Genomic DNA, 20,561 nt, shown 5'->3' with positions numbered 1-20,561 from the left:
ATCAAAATTCCAATGACATTTTTTGCAAAAATAGAAAAACCCATCCTAAAATTCACATGGATTTTCAAGAGACCCCAAATAGCTAAAAACAATCTTGAAAAAGAAGAACAAAGCTGGAGGACTCACACTTCTGATTTCAAATCTTACTACAAAGTTAGAGTAATCAAAACAGTGTGGTACTGGCATAAAGACAGACATATAGATAATGGAATGGAACAGAGAATCCAAAAATAAACACTTGCATATAAAATCAATGATTTTTGACAAAAGTGCAAAAACCATTCAAGGGCTTTTCAACAAATGATGCTAGGAAAGCTGTATATCCACATGCAAAAGAACAAAATTGGATTCTTCCCTAATACCATATACAAAAAGTCACTCAAAATGAATCCATGACCTTAATGTCAGACCTGAAACTCTTAGAAGAAATTGAGACAAAACTTCATGACATTGGACTTGGCAATGATTTCTTGGATGTGACACCAAAGGCACAGGTCATAAAAGAAAAAGTGGATAAATGGGACTTCATGAAAATTTTTAAATTTTGTGGATCAAAAGACACTATCAACAGAGTATAATGGCAACCCACAGAATGGAAGAAAATATTTGCAAATCATGTATCTGATAAAGTGTTAATATCCAGAACATATAAAGAATTCCTAAAAATCAAACAAACCAAAAAAAAAATGAACTACCCTATTCAAAAATGGACAAAGGACTTGAATAGACATTTCTCCAAAGAAGATGAATAAATGGCCAAGAAGCACATGAAATGATGCTCAACATCACTAATCATTAGAGAAATGCAGATCAAAGCTACAATGAGACACCACCTCACCACACACCTCACATTAGGACGGCTAGTATATAATTTTTAAAACATTTCTAATACAGAAAACAGCAAGTATTGACAAGGATGTGGAGAAACTGAAACTGTGCATTGTTGGTGGGAATGTAAAATGGTACAGCTGCTGTAGAGAACAATATGGTGGTTCCCCAAAAAGTTAAAAGTAGAATTACCATTTGATTCAGCAATTCCACTTCCAGGTGAATACCCAATAGAAATGAAAGCAAGGTCTCAAAGAGATATTTGCATACCTCTGTTCATAGCAGCAGTATACATAATAGCTAAAATGTGGAAGCAACCCAAGTGTCCACTGATGGATGAATGCATAAGCAAAGTGTGTTATATACATATAATGGAATATTATTAGCCTTAAAAAGGAAGGACATTCTGACACATGCTACAACGTGGATGACCTTTGGGCACATGATGCTAAGTGAAATAAGCTAGTCATAAAAAAACCAAAAACTGTATGATTCCACTTTGTTGAGGTACTTAAAATAGTCAAAGTTATAGAGACAAAAAGTGGAATGGTAGTTGTGAGGGGATGGGGAAGAGGGAACTTGAAGCTATGGTTTAACAGGTACAGAGTTTCTGGTTTACAAGTTGTAAATGGATCTGAAGGTAGATGATGGTGATGGTTGTACAACACTATTTATGTATTTAATAACACTGAATTGTACAGTTGAAAATGTTAAGATGGTACATTTCATGTTATGTGTGTTTTACCACAATTAAAAAATTGAAAAAAATATTCTTTATATACAAATATGGAAAGATCTACAAGACTGATTGTTAAGGAAAAAACAATGTGCTGACAAGTATTATAGTGTAACAACTTTTGTGTAAAAAATAAAAAAGGAGGAAATAACATACTGCGATCTAATTTCATGTATATGCATAAAGAAACTCTAAAGAAATAGCGAAGGAGTTAACAGGGGTTACATATTGGCATTGAGCAACTTTGCAATGGGGAACAGGAATCCACGCGAGAGTATCCCTAGATACTTGTTTGTATATTTTTCTATTTTTGAACCATGGAAATGTATCACCAATTCAAAAATTAAATTAACAAAACTTTAAATCTTATAAGCTATGTTTCTTTTTTTGAAAATAGTATACCTATGCTATAACTGAATTTTGGAACATATGACATCAATGATGATGAAAGGGAAGTAGGTAGAGGGAAAATAAAGCACTTTAAAGAACTGATGATTGTCTGCCTGCCAATGCAGAGGACACGGGTTCGTGCCCTGGTCCAGGAGGATCCCACATGCCGCGGAGCGGCTGGGCCCGTGAGCCATGGCCGCTGAGCCTGCGCGTCCGGAGCCTGTGCCCCGCAACGGGAGAGGCCACAACAGTGAGAGGCCCGCATACCGCAAAAAAAAAAAAAAAAAAAAAAAAAGAACTGATGATTGCATTAGCCATCATTTTTAAAATTAACTTTATAGAGGAATACATTAAATGCAATGAAATGTATCCATTTTAAGTGTACAGTTCTTTAAGTTTTGACAAATGTATATACTCATGTAACCACCACCACAACTGAGATATAGAACTTTTCACCACAGCAAAATGTTTGCTTTGATCCTTCCTAGTTGATTCCCATCCCAACACCAGCCCCAGACAACCACTGATCTTATTTGTCTTTTCCAGAGTTTCATATAAAAAGAATCATATATGAGATAGTCTTTTGAGTGAGGTTTCCTTCACACAACATATATTTCTGAGATCTGTGCATGTCAATGCATGTGTCAGTAATTTGTTCCTTTTTATTGCTAAGTAGTATTCTACCTTATAAATATACCAGACTTGTTTATTCTGTCACCTAGTGACAGATATGTAGATTGTTTCTAGTTTTGAGCTATTATAAATAAATCTGCTATGAACAGTCACAGCTAGTATACGTAAATCTGCTATGAACAGTCACGGACAAGTCTTTGCATTAACATGTTTACATTTCTCTAGGGGAAATACCTAGGAGTGGAATGTCTGAGTCATATGGCAAGTGTATGTTTAACTTTATAAGAAGTGCCAAAATGTATCATTTTACATTCTCATCAGGAGTGTATGATCATTCCAGTTTTTGTTTTGTTTTGTTTTGTTTTGTTTTTTGAGGTACGCGGGCCTCTCACTGTTGTGGCCTCTCCCATTGCGGAGCACAGGCTCCAGATGCGCAGGCCCAGCGGCCATGGCCCACGGGCCCAGCCGCTCCGCGGCATGCGGGATCCTCCCGGACCAGGGCACGAACCCGTGTGCCCTGCATCAGCAGGCGGACTCTCAACCACTGTGCCACCAGGGAAGCCCGAGCACTCCAGTTTTTTTGCATCCTCATCAACGTTTAGTATTGCTAGTTAAAAAATTTTTTAGCCATTATAGTGGATGTGTGGTGGAATTTCGTTGTTATTTATTTATTTAAAAAAAATAAGTTTATCTATTTATTTTTTGCTGCGCACAGGCTTTCTCTAGTTGCCGCGAGCAGGGGCTACTCTTCACTGTGGTATGAGGGCTTCTCACTGTGGTGGTTTCTCTTGTTGCGGAGCACAGGCTCCAGGTGCGCAAGCTTCAGTAGTTGTGGCATGCAGGCTCAGTAGTTGTGGCTCATAGGCTCTAGAGAGCAGGCTCAGTAGTTGTGGCGCATGGGCTTAGTTGCTCTGCAGCATGTAGGATCTTCCCAGACCAGGGCTTGAACCTGTGCCCCCTGCATTGGCAGGAGGATTGTTAACTGCTGCGCCACCAGGGAAGTCCCTCATTGTTATTTAAATTTGCATTTCTCTGAGGTCTAATGATAGTAAGCATCTTCTCAAGTGCTTATTAGACACGTGCTTCTTTAGCGAAACGTCTTTAAAACTTTTGCCCATTTTGGAGGATTGCTTGTCTTGTTATTGTTAAATAAGAGTTCTTTATGTATTCTGCTTACAGATCCTTTGTTGGATATATGCATTATGATGATTTTCTCTCAGTTAATGGCTTCCTTTATTTTCTTGACAGTATTTTTTTTTTTTTTCTTGGTACGCGGGCCTCTCACTGTTGTGGCCTCTCCCGTTGCGGAGCACAGGCTCCGGAAGCGCAGGCTCAGCGGCCATGGCTCACGGGCCCAGCCGCTCCGCGGCATGTGGGATCTTCCCGGACTGGGGCACGAACCCGTGTCCCCTGCATCGGCAGGTGGACTCTCAACCACTGCACCACTAGGGAAGCCCTTGACAGTATTTTTAAAGAGCAGAAATATTTAATTTTGAGGAAGTTCATTTTATCAACTTTTTCTTCTATACTTTGTATTTTTTGCATCCTATCGAAGAAATCTTTACCTACCCTAATGTCACCAAGATGTTCTCTACTGATAATTTTAGGATTTTAAATTACATTGTTAAGGCCTAAACCCTATTTTGATTTAATTTTTTTGTGGATGATGTGAGATAAGAGTGGAGTTTTATGGTTTTTACATATAAATATCAGATTGTTCCAGCAACAATTGTTGAAAAAAAACTATCCTTTCCCCCTGTCGAATTACTTTGGCCCCTTTGTCAAAAGCCAGTGGGCTAGGTGACTTCCTTTGTGGTCCAGTGGATAAGACTCCACGCTCCCAATGCAGGGGGGGCCTGGGTTAGATCCCTGGTCAGGGAACTAGATTCCACATGCATGCCACGACTAAGGAGCCCGCCTGCCGCAACTAAGACCCGGTATAACCAAATAAATAAAGAAAGAAAAGCAAAAATGTTTTTTTTAGAAAAACAGTGGGCTATATATGGTCTCTACTCTGTTCAGTTGATCTATGTGTCTATATTTATACGCACACAACACTGTCTTGATTATAGTAGCTTTTTGGTATAATCTTAAAATTCAGTAATGTAAGTCTTCCAACTTTACCTTCTTTCAAAATGATTCTGATTATTCTAGATTCTTTGTAATTTTTTTTACGAATTTTAGAATTAATTTGACAGCTGATGGGATTCGGATTGGGGTTACATTGAATCTACAGATCAATTCTGGGGGGGTGATATTTTTAATAAGCTACCCCAAATATGGAAGCTTGGTATATTGAATATTTTAAGCTGAAGGAGTTTGAGAAAAATGGCTGAAGCAGGAAGGTCCCCCTAACCACCCCACTTCTCCCCTGACACAGTCATGAACCCCTCATGTGAGAGATGCCCTCCCTATACTCAGAGGAAAGGAGCGTCCTTATCTCTGAAGATAAAGGTATGCTGAGATGCTAACAGATAGGCCTTGCTAGGTTTCCTCCAGTTTTACCGCACGTACCATGTACCTTAACCTATCATACTCCTCCACACCTGTCCACCCTTCATCAAGCCTAGCATAAAAATACTCAGGTTTAACTATTTCTTCGGGTCTTCATTTCCTTATGAAGACTCCCACGTTATGTAAAACTTACATGAAATAAATTTGTATGCCTGTCTTTTGTTAATCTTTTTTCTGTTGGTTTAATTTTCAGACTCTAAGAGGATCAAGAAAAACTTTTTCTTCCCCTCCAGTTTCTGGTGCCCACACAGGAACTCCTTCAGCTGGGAACACCTTGCTGAGTCTGGAAGCTGTAATAAAGAGATCTTGGACCTCTGACAAAACCCAACAGAGGTAAGAATTCTTACCTCATTAATCTCAGATCTCTACCTGTGGGGACCTGTCAAGTGAAGGTGGTAAGAGTCTTTCCCTTTCCAAATTCAGATTAGCAGGAGAGAAACATTTGAAACAATTAGTTCTCCGGATTATGACTCTGGTTAATATTTGGTTTGAGGGTACCCACTGGTTGTCGATCCTTTCCCTCCTAGGAAAGGATTGCTTTCCTGTTTGTTTCTCTTTCTGTGCCCTGAGAACTTGACTTGGTTTTCCCCATTAGGGCATGCAGGTTCTGCAGGTGCAGGGGCCAATTGTCAGATTAGGGGCCCCCAAAGTACAGAGCGGCAGAAATGTCGGTTTCACCCATTTTGCGGCTAGCATCCTAGAGGCTGTTGCCTGCTCTGGGGTGGAGGGTTGTCTAAGTCTTTCTATCTTTTGGCCATCTTTGGGAGTGGCTCTAGATATTGGGAGGGCTGCATCTTTTGCACTCTCTTTGAGGATGCACTTTGCATCCATGTTTTAGTCATAAAAGGCTTGTTGGTTTTGGTTTCAAGTCACCTGATAGTCACTTTTTTTTTTTTAAGGAGCTACTTGGAAACTGGGCAAATGAAAAATCTTAAAGGACTTCCCTGGTGGCGCAGTGGTTAAAAATCCGCCTGCCAATGCAGGGGACACAGGTACGATCCCTGGTCCAGGAAGATCCCACATGCCACAGAGCAACTAAGCCCGTGTGCCACAACTACTGAGACCACACGCCGCAACTACAGAGCCCACGTGCTGCAACTACTGAAGCTCACAAGCCTAAGAGCCCGTGCTCCACAACAAGAGAAGCCATCGCAATGAGAAACCTGCACACTGCAACGAAGAGTAGACCCTGCTCGCCGCAACTAGAGAAAGCTCGCGCGCAGCAACAAAGACCCAAAGCAGCCAAAAAAAAACAAAAAAGAAACTTAAAAGATCTTCTCCACAGATACTAGTAAAGTGTTTTAGCCATCTGAGTGGGTAACCTTAACTTATTCCATCTGCCAGAAGCACAATTTGGATCCAAGTGTTCTTTTATGAACTAGTGAGTTTTATATTAATATACCTGACACATGGTTAAAATTTTAAAGCAGAAGCTGTAAGATCTCTGTATTTGTCTGCCTGTATGTTTATGTGTGTATGTGTATGTGTGTGTGTGTGTGTGTGTGTGTGTGTGTGTGTGTGTATTATGTATAAGTGATATTTTTCTACCTCCAGATGGTATTACCATATTAATTTATAAAATCCCTTAAAGGAGTTCTATTCAAATTGGTTTAGAGATAAGTGAGTGCTCATATAAATTAAGTATTCCTAAAACTCTCAGAAATACAGACAATAACCCAAATTTTTTTAAAATTCATGTGATCTGGTGTAATTTTGATAAATAAAGTTAGTTTTCTAATTGTTGGTAAAATAAAAAATAGGCATGTCTTCAGAGTTGTCAACATTAAATATAATGCAGACATACAATTTTTTTTCTACCTAGGTTTACTAGTCAAACAAACTTACATTATCTCTACTAGATGTTTAAGATTATAAAACTTCCCTGGTGGTCCAGTGGTTAAGACTCCACGCTTCCAGTGCAGGGAGTGCAGGTTCCACCCGTGGTTGGGGAAATAAGATCCTGCATGCCCCACAGTGTGGCCAAAAAAAAAAGATTATAAAATTATAAATCCAACCTATAAACAAAATGTACAATTAGAAATGAATTGCTTAATGCATGTCAAGTACCATAGTGAAAAAGAGAGATAAGAACCATGTTCTTAGCTTCTTGCACTCTTTGCTTTTGTGATTTTTTTTGTTTTTTTAAATTTTCTTGGCCGCCACGGGGCATGTTGGATCCTAGCTCCCCAACCAAGGATCGAACATGTGCCCCCTGCATTGGAAGTGTGGAGTTTCAACCACTGGACTGCCAGGGAAGTCCATGTGGTATTTTTGAAACTTACCTGATTCTCGACAAATAAGTTGTTTAAAGTTTGTTTAAAGTCTCATGAAATTTTCCTTACTAATCTAAAAATAACTATTAAGAAGTGAATTCTTAAAAAACTAAAAATATAGCTACCATATGATCCTGCAATCCCACTCCTAGGCATATATCCAGAGAAAAGCATAATTCAGAAAGATACATGCAACCCCAATGTTCAATACAACACTACAATAGCCAAGACATGGAAGCAACCTAAATGTCCATCGACAGATGAATAGATAAAGAAGATGTGGTATATATATATATATATACACACACACAATGGAATATTAGTCATAAAAAAAGAATTAAATAATGCCATTTGTAGCAATATGGATGGACCTAGAGATTATCATATTAAGTGAAGTAAGCCAGACAGAGAAAGACAAGTATCATATGATATTGTTTATACATGGAATCTTACAAAATGATACAAATGAACTTATTTACCGAGCAGAAAGAGACTCACAGGCATAGAAAACAAACTTATGGTTACCAAAAGGGAAAGGGGATAGGGGTAGGGATAAATTAGGAGTTTGGTATTAACATATACACACTAATATATATAAAATAGATAACCAAAAAGTATCTACTGTATAGCACAGGGAACTATATTCAGTATCTTGTAATAGCCTGTAATGGAAAAGAATCTAAAAAAAATACATATATGTGTGTATATATATATATACATATATAGAACCGAATCACTTTGCTGTACACCTGAAACTAACACAATATTGTAAATCAGCCGTACTTCAATTAAAAAAAAAAAGAACAGAGACTTCCCTGGTGGTCCAGTGGTTAAGACTCCGTGCTCTCAATGCAGGGGGCCCAGGTTTGATCCCTGGTCAGGGAACTAGATCCTGCATGCCGCAACTAAAGATCCCACGTGCTGCAACTAAGACACGGTGTGGCCAAGTAAATAAATAAATATTTAAACAAAAAATTTAAAAAAGAACAAGTGGGTTAAAAAGATGTGAGATTAAAGTTTACAAATGAACTTTTCAATAATAATTATGTTCTATAATATATCTACTTAAAATAGTTTCAAAAACCTTCTTGATATCTTAAAGCCTTAAAGTTCACTCAGTTAAGTTAAATGATGGATATTAACTGAATATCTATATCATTTGCAAATAAGATACAATACTGAAACAATTGTTGAACATAGTTTATCTACTTGTGGCATTGTCTTTGTATCCAATATAGAGAAGCTACATATATTTGGGTCTGTTAATAAACATGAGAAGTTGTACTATGAAAAAGATATGCTTCTAGAATATTATAAAAATGGTATATTCATAAATTTGCTACAGAATGATAGTATGTGGTAAACAGTTCACAATTGCCTGGTTCATAGTTGAAGAGATTATTGGTCTGCTATTAACAAGAAATAGTTTTTAAAAAAGGAAAGGAAAGGGCGGGTGGGGGGAGGATTACTTTTTAAGTAATCTACCTGGGAAACCAAGGTTGTGCATCTTAGAATAATTTCCTGTGCTTCACATTGTCTTTATCAGGTCTTTAATTACCGAAGAAAACCAAGTCTTCTTAATATTAAAGGAGCTATGTTTTGTTCACAACTATTTAGCCTTCTGCATTTGCCTTAAAAATCTTTTAATGTCACTTTGGTTAATAAGAAAGATAATTAAGTATTGTTTCATAAGGATCTGTGATCCTATTCAAGTGTTCAAACCTTTTGGCATTTTTGACAACTTCTAAAAATCAAATTCTTTTTTTTAATATTTATTTTTATTTATTTATCTATTGGGCTGCATCGGGTCTTTGTGGCACGCAGGATCTTCTCTGCGGCGTGTGGGCTTCTCTCTAGTTGTGGAGTGCAGGCTCCAGAGTGTGCAGGCTCAGTAGTCGCAGCGCATGGGCTTAGTTGCCCCTTGGCATGTGGAATCTTAGTGCCCTGACCAGGGATTGAACCTGCATCCCCTGCATTGGAAGGTGGATTCTTAACCACTGGACCACCACGGAAGTCCCCTGAAATTCTAAATAGAGTCTTTTTGACTTTGAACTAACTTTGAGATTTCCCAGAAGGCCTCTGGAAAAATCTGAAAAAAAAATTATCTCTCACCTTGTAACAGAGAGATGTTAATTAGGTTTATTTGGTATGTTAAATTACATTGGAAGCATTGTCAAATAACAAGTGATGAAAAATCCTCGGGTTATGTGTGTATGAATATGTTACTAATACAAGTATTGCAGATTGCATGAAGTTCATAGAAATTTGTCAATACCCTTGTTGTCTAATCATTATCTTAAAATATTGTATCCCACAGAAATAACTCAATTTCCTTATGAAATGAACACTCATAACATCTTTAATCATGGCCATTTTAAAGTATTTTGTCATTTACAGTTATTGATTCACTCTGATTCTTCTTCGAAAGTGTTTGCAAGCAGCTACTGTGAGAATGCCACTTGAATAACTTTGACACCATGCCACTCGACTGAGTAAGAATTTCCAGAACAAATTAAGAAGCTGATGGATTCATAAAATGCTAATCTGAGATCAAGAAGAACAAGAATTAATTACATGGGACTGAATGAACTGATCGGGATGATTGTAATTTTTTTTTTGATTGATTTTTTTTTATTGTAATTTTTTGATGACTTTTTGTTTGAAGCATTGCTGGTTCTTTAATGTTTTGTTTTCCAGATTCAAGGAAATATTTTTCCCTTTTTTTAAGGTATCTATAACTTTGAGCAATTTGGTAAAGTATACCTTCTTCCCTACTTCATGGTTTATTTCATAAACTCTGAACTCCAGGTCAGTCAGCCTGGATATTTACTCTGGCTCTGGATATTAAAAGAGAATGCTCAAAAAGAGTCAACAGTTAGAAGATATATTGAAGGAAAACATCCACTTATAATAGCAAAAATAAATAAAGAGAACCTTCAGATGACCTTTTCATGTACGGGGATTAGTATTTAATTCATACCAGCAGAAAATATAGACCATATAACAATGGAATATTACTCAGCCATAAAAAAGAATGAAATAATGCCATTTGCAGCAACGTGGGTGGACCTAGAGATTGTCATATTGACTGAAGTCAGACAGAGAAGGACAAATATCATATGATATTTGTGGAATCTAAAAAAAATGGTACAAATGAACTTATTTATACAACAGAGATAGAGTTACAGATGTAGAAAACAACCTGATGGTTCCAGGGGTGGAGGGATAAACTGGGAGTTTGGGATTGACATATACACACTACTATATATAAAATAGATAACTAATAAGGACCTACTGTATAGCACAGGGAACTCTACTCAATACTCTCTAATGACCTATGTGGGAAAATAATCTAAAAAAGAGTGGATATAAGTATATGTATAACTGATTCACTTTGCTGCACAGCAGAAAGTAACACAACATTGTAAATCAACTATACTCCAATAAACTTTTTTTTTAAAAAGGAAAATATAGACCAGAACCCTAACCCCAACCTCCTACCATGCCTTCCTATTTCAAAGAGTCACCACTTTCTGCACACCGGTCCTCAGCAGGTTCTCCCCTGGAAGTGGTACAAGTTGAGTCTAGGTCTGAGGATCAGTCAGCCTCCATTTTAGAGTCTCTTTCTGTCTTCCCAAGTCTCCAAAGCCCACTTTAGCTTCCATATCACCAGCTACAGGTTCTTTATGGATACTGATTTTCCCACAATTAAAAGAGAAAGAGAATACACATGCTACTCTGAACTCTTAGCAATTGTCATGGAAACATTCCCACTTAAGGGCTATTCTCTCCATCTGGATTATAGAGTTCAAATGCACAGCAATTCTACATAGCAATTTGCCCATTTTGCCCAAGCCAATCACAGTCGCTATAGACATTTCTCCCCTTGAGCTGATACTACCAGAACCACCCCAACCCTTTAGCAAGAAGTTTCTTTCTTCCAGACATTCTCATCAACCAATGTGAACAATGAGGCATTTTCCTCTCAATCTCCTGCCTTCATCCTGTATATCTATCTGCCCAGGAAATTTAGACCATCCTCTAGTATCCTTTCCAATTTAGTTTTATGTCCTAGCAATCCACTGTTTTAAATTCAGCAGAGACCTCAGAGAGGCTTTCTGCACACAATTTAAAGCTCTAGCTGCAGGATGATCTGACTCTCAGATTACAGTCTAGGGGTTTTGTAATGAGCTAGTACTGCAGATGTTAACTGTATGAAATAAAATTTAAATTAAGAATGTATTTTCTGGGACTTCCCTGGTGGTGCAGTGGTTAAGAATCTGCCTGCCAATGCAGGGGACACGGGTTCGAGCCCTGGTCCGGGGAGATCCCACATGCCGCAGAGCAACTAAGTCCGTGAGCCACAACCCCACGTGCCTAGAGCCCGTGCTCTACAACAAAGAGAAGCCACCGCAATGAGAAGCCCACACACTGCGACAAAGAGTAGCCCCTACTCGACACAACTAGAGGAAGCCCGTGCACAGCAACGAGGACCCAACGCAGCCAAAAATATATATATATATATGTATTTTCTACTAATTTTTAAATTTATTGTGAAATATAGCATAAAACTGTTGTGTATAACATTATTTACAGTATAAAGAACAACAAAAAATACACTGTGTACTAAAGAAGAAATCAGCCCCTTCATAATCAACAGAATTCTGTTACATATTATAAGAGTTAAAAACATAGCTAACAACAACAACAAAAATACTATTGCCTTCAACAACCATAATGACCCTTTTATCCTTTCCATTCTTCTGAGTGAATAGCATAACTTCCTTTGTTTTCAAAACGTGTATTTAAATGTGTTCCCAAATGTACTGGTCTTTGGGAGTGTGTATAGTTGTGAGCTCAAGGTCCTTCCCACTGAATGGATCCCAAAGAAATTCCATTGAATCTGTAGATCAATTTGGAGAGTATTGCCATCTTACAATATTAAATCTTCCAATCCATGAATATGGGATGTCTTCCCAATTATTTAGGTCTTCTTAAATTTCTTTCAACAATATTTTATAGTTTTCAGAGTACAAGTTTTATACTTGTTTTATTAACTTTATTTCTAAGTATTTTATTCTTTTTGATGTTGTTGTACATGGAATTGTTACTTAATTTAATTTTCAGACTGTTCCTTGCTCGGGTAGAAACATAATTGATTTTTGCATATTGAGCTAATTTTTTGTTTAAGTGTAATCTTTAGGATTTTCTATATACAAGATCATGTCATCTGTGAATGAGATTGTTTTACCTTTTCCTCTCCAATCTGGATGATTTTCACTTGCTTGCTTATTGCCCTGGTTAAACCCTCCTAAAATGCATATGGATTTTCAAGGGACCCCAAATAGCCAAAAACAATACTGAAAAAGAAGAACAAACCTGGAGGACTCACACTTCCTGATTTTAAATCTTACTACAAAGCTACAGTAATCAAAACAGTGTGGTACTGGAATAAAGACAGATATATAGACCAATGGAATAGAATAGAGAGCCCACAAATAAATCCTTGCATGTATAATAATAATATAATAATTTTTGACAAGGGTGCCAAGGTCATTCAATGGGGGAACACATTCTTTTCAACGAATGGTGCTGGATAGCCACATGCAAAAGAACAAATTGAACCCTTACCTAATACCATATACAAAATTCACACAAGGAACTTCCCTGGTGGTGCAGTGGGTAAAACTCTGCACTCTCAACGCAGGGGGGCTGGGTTTGATCCCTGGTCAGAGAATTAGATCCCACACGCATGCTGCAACTCAGAATCTGCATGCTTCAAGTAAGAAGTCTGCATGCCACAACTAAATGTCCCACATGCTGCAACTAAGACCCAGCGCAACATAAATAAATAAATAAATAAATTTTTAAAATTCACACAAAATGGATCCATGACCTAAATGTAAGACCTAAAACCATAAAAGTCTTAGGAGATACATAGAGCAAAACTTCATAATGTTGGACTTGGCAATGATTTCTCAGATATGACACCAAAGGCACAGGTAACAAAAGAAAAATAAACAAATTGGACTTTATGAAAATGAAAAAAACTGTGGATCAAAAGACATTATCAACAGAGTTAAAAAGTCAACCCACAGAAAGGGAATGAATATTTGCAAATTATATATCTGATAAAGAATTAATATTCAGAACATATGTGAATTCCCCAAATTTCTATATTTGACTTTTAATTCATTCCACTGTGGTCAGAAAACTTACGTAGCATGTTGCAATTCTTTTAAGCATTTTGAGACTTGCCCTGTGGCCTAAAATGTGGTGTATCCTAGAGGATGTTTCATGTGCACTTGAGAAGAATATGTATTCTAGTGTTTTTTCATGGAGCATTCTATGGACATTTTTGAGGTCTAGTGGGTTTAAATTGTTTTTCAATTCTTCTGTTACCTTGTGGAACATCTGTCTAGTTGTTCTATCCATTATTGGAAGTGGGGTATTGACATCTCCAGCTATTACTATTGAGTTGTCTATTTGTCCCTTCAATTTTATCAGTTTTGCTTCATGTATTTTGGGGCTCTGTTCTTAGATGCATATCCTAATGGATTGACCCTTTTATCATTGTAAAATGTCCCTTTTTATCTCTAGTAACTCTTTTTTTTTAAGTCTATTGTGTCTGATATTGGTAAAACCACTCCAGCTTTCTTATGGTTGCTGTTTGCACACATATCTTTTCTCACTCTTTTATTTTCAAGTTATTTGTATCTCTGAATCTGAAGTGTGTCTCCTGTAGTCACCATATAATTGGATCTTTTTAAATCTAGTCTGTCAATCTCTGCCTTTGATTGGATTGTTTAATTCATTCATAGTTAATATTATTATTGACATACCTGATTTACATTTGCTTTTTTACTTTTTGTTTCCTATATGTCCCATCTCTCTTTCCCTCTATTCCTCTTTTACCTCTTTCTTTTGCATTAAATGAATATGTTCTTATGTAAAATTTTAATTCCAGTAATGATTCTTTTCACTGTGTGTTTTCATTATGTTCCTTGTGGTTACACCAGGACTTACAATATGTATCTTAACTAATCAGAATATTTCAAATGTATTCTAACTTAATTCTAGTAAGATGTAGAAATGTTGCTCCTATATAGCTCTATTTCCTTTTCCTCCATTTTGTGCTATTATTGTTAAACATATTATATCTATATGTGTTACAAGTCCAAAAATACACTGTTATAATTGTTACTTTATATAATTTTATGTCTTGTAAGGAAACTGAGAGGAGAGAAAGTACATATAGAGTTTGTTATACTAACCTTCTTATTTACCATTTCTAATTCTCTTCATTTGCTCCTGTGGAATTGAGTTACCATCTGGTATCATTTCCTTACTCCAAGGCAGCTTTGCTCCCGTCATATCTTTTGTGCTGTTGTTGTCAAATATTTTACATTTCTATATGCTCTAGGCCCAATAATACGTATATATATATATATATATACACACACACATATATACACTGCTTTTATAAATTGCTTTTAAAATTAGTTAAGAGAAGAAAGTAGAAGAAATAGGCACTTCTGCTGTCTTTTATCATTACTTAACATTTACTGGTGCTATTTATTTTTTCATGTGGACTCGAGTTACATTCTGAGGTCATTTGCTCTTAGCCAAAGAACTTCTTTTAGTATTTCTTAGCAAGTGGCTGTTAGACAACAATTCTCTCAGTTTTTATTTATCTGAAAACCTCTGTATTATGTCTTCACTTGTGAAAGATGGCTTTGCTGGATATAAGGTTCTTGTTTGACAGTGTTTTTTCCCAGCACTTTGAATATGTTATCCCACTGCCTTCTGGCCCTCATTGTTTCTGATGAGGGGTCAACTGTTAATCCTTTGGGGTCTTCTTTTATGTGACGAGTAATTTTTCTCTTGTTCTTTCAAGATTTTCTCTTTGTCTTTTAGCATTTTTACTCTAATATGTCTGGGTATAGATCTCTTTGTTTTGTGTTCATCCTGCTAGGAGTCCATTAGCTTCTTGGATGTGTAGAATAATGTTTTTCATCAAATTTGGGTAGTTTTCAGCTATTTTTTCAGCTATTATAATTTTTATTGGAGTATAGTTGATTTACAATGTTGTGTTAGCTTCAGGTGTACAGCAAAGTGAGTCAGTTATACATATACATATATTCACTCTTTTTTAGATTCTTTTCCCATATAGGCCATTATAGAGTATTGAGTAGAGTTCCCTGTGCTATACAGTAGGTCCTTATTAGTTATCTGTTTTATATACAGTAATGTGTATATATCAATCCCAATTTATCCCTCCCCACCTCCTTCCCCCTTGATGACCATAAGGTGGTTTTCTACATCTGTGACTCTATTTCTGTTTTGTGAATAAGTTCATTTGCACCATCTTTTTAGATTCCACGTATAAGCAATACCATATGATATTTGTCTCAAAGGGATCTTTTAATTGGTTGTCTCAAAGGGATCTTTTGTCTCAAAGGGATCTTTTAATTGGTTGATTTTTTTTGCTTTGCTGTATACTCTTCATTTCATAGATCTACACCAAGATGGTTCTGCTTCCCCACCACCTCCACTGCCAGAAAGAACCTTAGAGTCCTTCCTTCTTGCTGATACAGATTGTAAGGGCAGTACTCGCTCTCAAAACAGTTATAAAAATGAGACAGTTAAAGGTTAACAATAAAGGAGGACCTAAATGGAAAATGTACAAAGAATTATTAAATTAGACAAAAACAATACATTTCAAAAACCCATAATGTATTGCAAAAATAATGCATAAAAAAGTCGAGCTAAGGGGCTTCCCTGGTGGTGCAGTGGTTAAGAATCCACCTGCCAATGCAGGGGACACATGTTCGAGCCCTGGTCCAGGAAGATCCCACATGTCGTGGAGCAACTAGGCCCATGCGCCACAACTACTGAGCCTGCGCTCTAGAGCCCGCAAGCCACAACTACTGAGCCCGCGTGTCACAACTGCTGAAGCCCACATGCCTAGAGCCTGTGCTCCGCAACAAGAGAGGCCATTGCAGTGAGAAGCCTGCACACCGCAACGAAGAGTAGCCCCCGCTCACCGCAACTAGAGAAAGCCCGCGCACACCAATGAAGACCCAAAGCAGCCAAAAATAAATAAATAAATAAATTTATTTAAAAAAAAAAAAGTCAAGCTAAGAATTACTGAATATATACCTGTATATAATGCAAAGGCTTAAGAAGCTATGCAACAAAACCCTTTTTTTTAAGGTATAATTTTCAGCTATTTTTTAAAAAAACTTTTTCCTGCTTCTTTTTCTCCTCCCCTTCCAGTATTTCTATTACATGCATGTTGATGACCTTAACGGTGTCCCACATTTCTTTGAGGCCCTATTCATTTTTTCTTATTGTTGTAAAATATACATAAAATTTACCATTTTAACCATCTTTAAACATACAATTCAGTGGTGTTAAGTATATTCACAATGTGGTACAACCATCACCGCTATCCATTTCCAGAACTTTTTTTTATCATCCCAAACAGAAACTCTGTACCCATTAAAAAAGTACTCCCCATTCCCCCCTTCCTTTGCCTCTGTTAACCTCTATTATTTTTTCTGTCTCTATGTCTGGTCAACTTTTAAACTTTAACCACAACAGTTCCATTTTTAATCAGACTTTCATGTAGGGAAGGAGGGGCAATTCTTTGGCTTAAAAATATAATTTAAAGAAAATAACTGCCTAGGGGAAAAAATAGAAAAATATAAGCAATTGGCCACAGGTGGAGGTGGGAATGGTGATGATTCATCTCACCCTGAAGTAACTCCAGAAACTCCAGGATATCTATGTTTATCAGTAGGACAAATCTCAGCTTAATTAACAAAGGTAAAATATGTGAAATTAGTTGATTCCCTTATCTGACCACACAGCATAGATGAATGCTTGCAAGGGCAAGCCTGGGGAAGGGAATGGTGCCTGAGTATGTTGTCTGCTGGTGTTCCCAAAGATTATGGGCCTCAAAGTTTGCGGTTTCAAGGAATTGCTATTTATATCAATTGTTCGCGGTAAGATGATAAGATGATTAAGAGTCCTTTGCACAAGATTTAACGTGTTCTTCAAATAACACATTGGTCAGCCATGGAGAGAAACTCCTTGTATAATCAAAATCATTTCAAAGCATGTCACCAGAAATGCATTCAAAAATTATTAGAGCACTTGTACCTCCTGAGCCTGATAGGCATGGTAAATAGCATCCTCTTCAGGACTGAGGGAGAGTGTATGTCTCTCTGAATGTCCAATGTGGAGAAACTTTTTTAGCAAGAGTGGCTAAACAGTACCTGCTCCTGTGATACAATAGGAAATATATATATTTGATCTTTATCCCTGGTTCTTTTTTTTAAAATAAATTTATTTATTTGTTTTTATTTTTGGCTGTGTTGGGTCTTCGTTGCTGTGCTCGGGCTTTCTCTAGTTGCGGCGAGCAGGGGCTACTCTTCGTTGCAGTGCGCAGGCTTCTCACTGTGGTGGCTTCTCTTGTTGCGGAGCACGGGCTCTAGGCATGCGGGCTTCAGTAGTTGTAGCTCGTGGGGTCTAGAGTGCAGGCCCAGTAGTTGTGGCGCATGGGCTTAGTTGCTCTGTGGCATGTGGGATCTTCCCAGACTGGGGATCGAACCCGTGTCCCCTGCATTGGCAGGCGGATTTTTAACCACTGCGCCACCAGGGAAGCCCTATCCTTGGTTTTTGACACAGAGTTCCTAAATGGCTTGGAACACCCTGAGGGATGGGAGTGTCTTTTTTTCTAATGAAGTGTTTCTTGGCAGGGCCCTAGATGGCTTCAGGTTGGGGCCTTGTCACCAGAAAGAAAAGCATGATTAGGGTTAGAACTTTCAGGCTCACCTCCTAACATCTGGGGAGGGGAAAGGGACTGGTGATTGAATCAATCAACAATAGCCAATGATTTCATCGATCATACCTTTGGAATGAACCCTTAATAAAACCCCTTAAAGGATGGAGTTCAAAGAGCTTGCAGCATGGGAGATCCATGCCTCACCCCAAGCCCACCACTTTGCCCTATGTGTCTCTCCCATCTGGATGTTCCCCAGTTATATCCTTTATAATAAACCAGTAATAATAAGTAAAGTACTTTCCTGAGTTCTGTGAGTCATTCTAGCAAATAATCAAACCTGAGGAGAGGGTTATGGGAACCCCCAACTTATAGCTGGGGTTGGTCCAAAGTTCAGGAGGCCAGGGACTTGTAACTGACATCTGAAGTGGAGGACCACCTAGTGGGACTGAGCCCTTAAATCTGTGGAATCTGATGCTAATTCCAGGTAGTTAGTGTCAGTAAGCTGAAGAAATGGTGTTGGAAAAGACACCACATATTTCTTTGTTTGTTTGTTTATTGGCTGCGTTGGGTCTCCGTTGCTGCATGTGGGCTTTCTCTAGCTGCGGCGAGTGGGGGCTACTCTTCGTTGCGGTGCGCGGGCTTCTCATTGCAGTGGCTTCTCTTGTTGTGGAGCACGGGCTCTAGGCGCACGGGCTTCAGTAGTTGTGGCACGTGGGCTCAGTAGTTGTGGCACACGGGCTGAGTAGTTGTGGCTCGCAGGCTCTAGAGTGCAGGCTCAGTAGTTGTGGCGCACAGGCTTGGTTGCTCCGGAGCATGTGGGATCTTCCTGGACCAGGGATCGAACTCGGGTCGCCTGAATTGGCAGGCGGATTCTTAACCACTGCGCCACCAGGGAAGTCCACCACATACTTCTTGTCAGGAGGAAAAAAAACTCTTACTTGGTGTCAGAAGTGTTGAGGATAAAAACAGCAAAGAATCTCCTTTACACATCTGCCAGAAGAAGAAATAATTTCTTTATTTTCATGTTCAGGTTCTACGCATTTTATGGGCAATAATGTAAAAATATTTCCTTTTTTTCTTTCTTTCTATTTTTTTTTCCCACGATGGTCTGCACAAATTCTAATGCCTCTCCAGGCATCAGTGGACAAGAAACATAGTATTTTTAGGAAGGTGTGGGCCTTTTATGGTTTTATTTTGGATATGTATTATAAAAGCCTAGAAAACAGCCTCTGTTTTCTAGAAAACCCAAAGCCTGGAAAAGCCCTAAGTCCCTTGTAAGTTTATTATCAAACACAGTCACTTCCAGACTCTGGAAGAATAAAAGCTACACACCAGGGCTTCCCTGGTGGTGCAGTGGTTAAGAATCCGCCTGCCAATGCAAGGGACACAGGTTCGAGCTCTGGTCCAGGAAGATCCCACATGCTATGGAGCAACTAAGCCCGTGCGCCACAACTACTGAGCCCACGCGCCACAACTACTGAAGCTCGTGTGCACTAGAGCCCATGCTCCAGAACAAGAGAAGCCACAACAATGAGAAGCCCGTGCACCACAACAAAGAGTAGCCCCCAGTCGCCTCAACTAGAGAAAGCCCATGCACAGCAACGAAGACCCAACACAGCCAAAAATAAATAAATTAATTAATTAAAAAAAAAAAGCTACACACCATTTCCTCCACTCATGTGTATGGTTGGCTTCACACAGATGATAAAACTACTTCACCCTATGAACTGTTCTGTCACCGGTTCGTGGTGTTCACTGGGTCTTGAGCCCTGCCTTCGCCACAGTGCACGTCCCTTCCAGATCATTCCTTCTTCCATTTGGGATGTGAAGCCAGACAGCCTTGGTTCCTTCTTAGCGTCTGCCACTATGTGAGCTGTGTGATCTAAGATACATCACTTACCCTCTCCAGGTGCTAACTTCCTCATACGTACAACGTACAACGCAGGGAGTGTGTGACATATCTCATCAGAAGTCTGAAGTCCAGGACTTTTCTCTCTAGCCTTTGCCCTTTGCCCCTCTTCCAGATCACGACTTTGCTTTTGCATAAGCCGTAGCTGCTGGAGGATGCAAGAGTCATCAGAACATAACCGCTTTTGGATGAGCTGGACGTGGAAGGGTGCTGACAGGAGCAGATTACGTTTTCTTCGATAACTGTCATTCACCCCGTTCTGCTGAATTGTTCTGCCCTGACTCAGATAAGTCTCAAGCAGAGCTCAGAGCCTTTCAGCTTCTCTTGGTCACTAACCAAATTAATTCCCTTTATGTGGGTATTTAAAACTGCAGTCTGATCCCAATAAACATGATATTGTCTCACTGGACTAAAAGCTTCTTTCCGCTTTCTACCGGTCAGGCCTAATTTAGGCTTAGATGTTTACAATGGAAAAGGGCCGGGAGG

At 38.5% G+C, this 20,561-nt stretch overlaps 1 long non-coding RNA gene across 13 annotated transcripts in view; it reads right to left on the bottom strand.

Moving 5' to 3' along the window:
• The window catches only part of LOC137220082 (uncharacterized), a 111,853-nt gene that overhangs the window by 81,872 nt on the left and 9,420 nt on the right, over positions 1-20,561 (bottom strand). For 2 of the 13 annotated variants that reach the window (XR_010941455.1, XR_010941453.1), the window contains exon 3: positions 14,649-14,793. The exons of 6 other annotated variants lie outside the window; for them this stretch is intronic. This is a non-coding gene — a long non-coding RNA (uncharacterized lncRNA). Of the gene's footprint in view, positions 1-14,648; positions 14,794-16,505; positions 19,157-19,829; positions 20,224-20,561 lie in introns of those variants that run through there. 5 more of the 13 variants (XR_010941454.1, XR_010941458.1, XR_010941457.1 and 2 more) reach the window with 5 other exon arrangements.

Source organism: Pseudorca crassidens, chromosome 2 (assembly GCF_039906515.1).
Source record: "Pseudorca crassidens isolate mPseCra1 chromosome 2, mPseCra1.hap1, whole genome shotgun sequence".
Taxonomy (NCBI): Eukaryota; Metazoa; Chordata; class Mammalia; order Artiodactyla; family Delphinidae; genus Pseudorca; species Pseudorca crassidens.
This window is presented reverse-complemented; position numbering and strand designations above follow the sequence as displayed.